Below are 6,000 nucleotides of genomic sequence, written 5' to 3'. Positions count from 1 at the left end.
AGTCTGTCATACAGAGTGAAGTAAGTCAGAAAGAGAAAAACAAATACCGTATGCTAATGCATATATATGGAATCTTAAAAAAGAATGGTACTGAGGAACCTAGTTGCAGGGCAGGAATAAAGAGGGAGACATAGGAAAATGGACTGGAGGACATGGGGTGGGATGGGGAAGCTGGGGCAAAGTGAGAGTAGCATTGATATATATACACTACCGAATGTAAAATAGTTGGCTGGTGGGAAGAAGCAGCATAGCACAGGGAGATCAGCTCGGTGCTTTGCGATGACCTAGAGGGGTGGGTGGGATAGGGAGGATGGGAAGGAGGCTCAAGAGGGAGGGGATGTGGGGACACGTGTATGCATATGGCTGATTCTCTTTGTTGTGCAACAGAAACTAACACAGTGTTGTGAAGCCGTTATACTCCAATAAAGATCTATTAAAAAATAATTGGGGGGCTTACCTGGTGGCGCAGTGGTTGAGAATCCACCTGCCAATGCAGGGGACATGGGTTCGATCCCTGGTCTGGGAAGATCCCACATGCTGCAGAGCAACTAAGCCCGTGAGCCACAACTACTGAGCCCACGTGCCGCAACTACTGAAGCCTGCACGCCTAGAGCCTGTGCTCCGCAATGAGAAGCCCGCGCACTGCAACGAAGAGTAGCCCCCAATCGCTGCAACTAGAGAAAGCCTGTGCGCAGCAGCAAAGACCCAGCACAGACAAAAATAAATTAATTAAATAAATAAATTTATTTTAAAAAATAAAATGATTGATATATTGGGACCCATCTGTCTAATTTGAATGACAGTTTGGATGGATATAAAATTCTAGATTCTAAATGCTTTTCCTTATATTTAGAAAACACTACTTCATTGTTTTCTTGCAGCCAGTTTTGCTGTTGAAAAATCTGATGTCAGTCTGATTCTGCTTCCTTTGTATGTGATACACTTTTTCTCTCTATAAGCTTTATCTCTGATATTCTTAAAGTTCTATGTGATATATATATGAGTTATTCCTTTTTTCTCCTTTTGGCACGCTGGGCTTTTTTGGTCCGGTGTGCGTCCATGTTTGTATTATTCCAGGAAATTTGTGTCCATTATTTCTTCAAACATTTTCTCCCTCCATGTTTATATGTCTCTCTAGAATTCCTATATGATTCAGATGTTAGCACCTTTACTTCTTTTTTTAAATTTTATTTATTTTTGGCTGTGTTGGGTCTTCATTGCTGCACGCGGGTTCTCTCTAGTTGAGGCAAGAGGGGGCTGCTCTTCGTTCTGGTGTGCGGTGGCTTCTCTTGCTGCGGAGCACGGGCTCTAGGCCTGCGGGCTTCAGTAGTTGTGGCTCATGGGCTCTGGAGCACAGGCTCAGTAGTTGTGGCACACGGGCTTAGTTGTTCCATGGCATGTGGGATCTTCCTGGACCAGGGCTTGAACCCGTGGCCACTGCATTGGCAGGTGGATTCTTAACCACTGCGCCACCAGGGAAGCCCCAGTACCTTGACTTCTGTCTTCCATATCTCTTAGCTTTTCTTTTACATTTTTAAAATTCTTCAGTCCTTCTTTGAAGATTTTCTCAATCTGGTCTCTAATTGACTGATTCCTAAACTGTATCCCTTCTATTGTGTATCCTGTCTATTGTGTTATTTCAGCTCAAGATCAGTTCTCTAGCAGGTTTAAACTACAAGTGACCGTACTGGAATTTTCCTTTATAGAGAACTCTGGGATCCAGTGTCTAATACACTTCAGCAATAGCCCCCTGGGGGAGTGAGTAGACCAGGCTTCAAGGCCACTGAAATTTGCCCAGCACCCACGTGTCTATCACGTGCTGAGAGGATACTCGTGGGATTCTGGAGTGTGCACTGCTCAGCAGCAGGAAGAAGTTCACAAATGCAAAAGCCTTGGGGCCAATAAGTACTGGAGGAATATAATTTCCAAAGCTGAGACGAATTCCATGGGGCTGAGTGTCAGGGCCCCTGCACACTGGTCTCGTCTGGTGACCCAGTTTAAAGGCTTTAAATGTGGAATATGCTGCCTTCAATGTACAAAGAAGCCAAATTGGCGTAGGGCCTCTTTGTAGTTTGAGGAAAAGGACAGCAATTTGTCCTTAGTAGTTGCCCAGATATCCCCTTAGGAAATTCCTTGGGTTGCGGGACCCTGGATTTTGTTGTCATTCAAGGCCCAACCATCTCTGCTTACCTGTGTCTGAGGAGCACGTAAAGCAGTGTGGGCAGTTTCCTCAGTAGGAACCACTCTCGGAATATCATCGATGTGAGGGAAAGTTGGGACACCAACAGTGGCTCATGTGCTCACGTGTGATGCATTGATGACATATTTGGGGAATCCAGAATCCCTATGGAATGTGTCAAGGCACATTGCGCACCTTGCCTGGCGACATAGAGGAATAAACCGCTAGCAATGCCCAAGGCTGTCTCCCAAGTGGCAGCAATTTCTTCAGTTATTGTTACGATAGAATCTGGTGATGCTAAAATATCCACTTCATTAGGTAACCTTTGCTTGTTCACAGTGAGGTGCCAAGCACCTGAAACCCTTGTTTCTAGCCAGTGCAGCTTGTTAAGCATGGAGACAGCGCTGTGTATCACTCTGTTTTCATGAATTCTTGTATGAGAAGAGTACTCTTTTTCTTCCTGGGGTTCGAACTGCATGACCTTGGCCAAAGTGAGAGGGGTGTAATCAGTTCCTGGCTCCACACTCAGTCAACGTTCATAGAAGCTGCCAGCAGTGTCACAATAAGCATGTCCACCAGTAAGTCAGCGCTTGTCCTGGGTTGCAGCAGCCCCAACAGTCCACTCGGATGATACAGTCCAGTAACACAGGAGCAGTCTCAGTCCAAGCATAGGGTGCAAGGGCCCCAAGAGCAATTGTGACTGGTTGGCCACTGGTAACAAGTTCCACAACCCGAGGGGAGTTCACTTACCCAGGCGTTAGTCTCTCAACCCTCAGCACGCAGACTGGAGTACGTGCTCAAGAGCACTTGGAGAGTGGTGGGGAGCTGCCCTAGTCCTCTTCCAGTTCTAAAGGACCCAAATCAGGGTGCAGAGAAACTCATACAGCAGTATCTGCCCTGACTGATCTGTCTCACGCAGAGCTTTGCGGGAGGGGGCCTCTGCGGGGAGGTCCTCCCCTTTTTCGGTTTCCCTTTCTGTCCAAGGCTGACAAATCAGACACATTTTGGGACCCCTCCTGTCTCCCCCCACCCCCGCAGGGGAGCATATATTGACACAGAGGGCAATTTTGCTTTTCTTCATGTCCCCAGAGCAGGTGTACAGAGGAGGGAAAGGGCAGGGGTCTGAGGAAGGGCAGGTAATGTGGTCTCACTGGGCAGGGGCATGTTAAGTCTGGCAGGTATGGGCCTGGAGTGCCAGCCTAGGGGGTTTTGCTGGGAGTCACCTGAGATGGCAGGACCTGGTGCGTCAGGAGTCAGAGAGGGGGAAATGGGTGTCGCAGGAAGGGCTGGGACCCACCGCAGTGAAGACCCCGAGTGAGGCTGACTCCCGACTACCCAGGGCGTTAGGGCCTCGGAGAAATGGCCCTGGGGGGTGACTTTGGCTCTCACCTCGGCCCTGTGAGTGAGGACAGCCATCTCCATCCTATACCAAGATGAAGACATTCAGAGCAGCAGAATAGGGGAGTTTATCACCAACAGACAGAACTGCTAGAAGACAAACTTCAGAAAAAAATGAAAATGACTCCAGAGGAGAGATCTGAGAGGCAAGAAGGAACGAGGAACAAGTTCATTAATGATGATGTCTGACTAGGGGGTGGTTCTTAGAAAGTCAAGATAAGGTCCCGGAGAATAAAAACACCTAAGAATAGGGACTTCCTTGGCGGCCCAGTGGTTAGGACTCTGCGCTTGCACTGCAGGTGGCACCAGTTCCATCCCTGGTTGGGGACTAAGATCCCGAAAGCCATGCGGCCAAAAATAAAACCAAAAAAAAACAAACAAAAAACTAACGCATGTAAGAATAGAGAGGGAGCAATCATAATTAAAGGGTTCTAAAGGCCTTGTATAGTTTGAAGGGAGATAGATCTATTGACCAAGTTTAGACTTTAATACACACGTTGAAATGTTAAGGGTAATCTCCGAAAGAACAGGAAGAGTGGATAACTTCCAAGCCAGTAAGAAGGTGTTCAAAACTCAATCACTCAAAAAGAAAGCAAAGGAGAAAAACCAGAGAAACAGGACAAACAGAAAGTATTACTTGTATAGAACAGAAACTACTCTGTTTAAGCAGACAAGGAATTTTCTAGACCATTTTAGGTGACTCACTGTGATGGTTAATTTTGTGTGCCAACTTAACTGGGCTCAGGGATTCCCAGATGGCTGGTAAAACGTTACTTCTGGTGTGTCTGTGAGGGTGTTTCTGGAAATTAGCATTTGGAGCAGTAGACTGAGTACGGAAGGGCCCCCTCACCAATGCAGGTGGGCCTCACCCATTGCGCCCTGAGAGCCTGAGGAGGATGGGGGGGCGCAAGTTTGCTCTGTTTGAGCTGGGACCCCCGTCTCCTCCTCACCCCTCAGGCCTTCAGACTCAGACTGAGCCTCACACCACCGGCTTTCCTGGGTCTCTAGCTCGCAGATGGCGTATCTGGGGCTTCTCATAATCACGTGAGCCAACTCCTATAGTAAACCTCCTCATGTATGTGTGCATATACTAACGGTTGTTTCTCTGGAGAACTTTGACTGATACACTCACAGAATCCCAGGGGGTCAGAGAACAAATCTCAGAAGGGTGCCTGAACTGGCAGGGCTTGCCTGGGCCTCCAGGATAAGAACTGGGGGGGGGCTTCTGAATCAGCCCTGGCGAGGGGGAGGGGAGAAGGCAGGGACCCTGCTGGGACTGGGAGGGGCAGCTTCCCGGTCCTGCGGGGAAACACAGAACTGGACCATGAGCTGACAGGAGCCACAGCCTGGGTATGGCTGCTGGGGTTTGAAGGGGTTCAGTGGACCTGGGCAGGGTGTGGGCACAGCTCAGAGGGAGAAGGACCACCTGAGTGAGGAGGGGACCCATCCTGCCCGTTTCACTTGCAGGCCACACCCACTTCAGATAATCAGCTTTTGGGCCGAGGTTCCCATCACCAGGCCCAGAAGAAAGGGCCTTCTTGGGGGCTGGCCAGGGAATGAAGCAGCACAGAGTGGCGAAGGGGTCCTGGGCAGGCCTTTGTGCCTTGGTGAGGGTGCCACGTGGGCTGGTGGCAGAGAGGCAGATGTACGGGTTTCTGTAAATTAAAGCTGGGCTCTCTGAGCCCCTTTGAAGGCCTTGTGTCACGTGGAAGGGCATGGACTCCCTCCCAGCCCCTTCACATCTGGTGGTGTCCTTGCTTGACGGCTGCTCACCCGTCAGACCCTCACGGGCCCAGGCAGCCAGTCTGGCCCTGCTCCTTATCCTCAGGCCCAGCAGCCCTGACGCTCAGTAAACATTTGCTGAAGTAATGAAAGGATGAACACTCTTAACTCTGCTTTACACCAGCCCTGGAAGTCTGAGATGAAACACGGACTCAGTGGTAATTCGCCCGAGGTCAGACAGCTTGTAAATGGAAAATCAGTCCAGATGAGTTAGTGCCCCAGCGGGCTCGCCCCCAGGCCCTGGCTAAGACCTCAGCGACCCTCACACCAGCCTGTGCGGAGGCATCACTGCCTGCAGTTCCTGAAGGGGCAAGTGATGCTGGCAGGGCCCCACCTTCTCCCTGGGTTCTGCCTGCGCTGGGGGCTCAGGCCTCAAAAGATTTGGTGGCCCCCAGCCCCTCCCACCTCCAGGGAGCTGAACTGATGCCTTGCTGCTACCAAGCCCCCGGCAGGGGCAAGCACAGCCTGGGGAGGGGACTAGCGTGCATTAGGGCAGGGAAGGGCAAGCACGGGGCCTGGGGACCAGAGGCCACAGGATGTCTCAGAGAGGAAGCGGACGGCCAACCAGGGAGACTTCCTGGAGAGGCCCCTGAGAGTCCCTGGAAGCCCCTCCTAGTCCCTGGTTCACTATTTACTGTCTC

Source organism: Balaenoptera physalus, assembly GCF_965194825.1.
Source record: "Balaenoptera physalus genome assembly, chromosome: 10".
In the NCBI taxonomy this organism is placed as follows: Eukaryota; Metazoa; Chordata; class Mammalia; order Artiodactyla; family Balaenopteridae; genus Balaenoptera; species Balaenoptera physalus.
Note: the sequence above shows the minus strand (reverse complement) of the source record.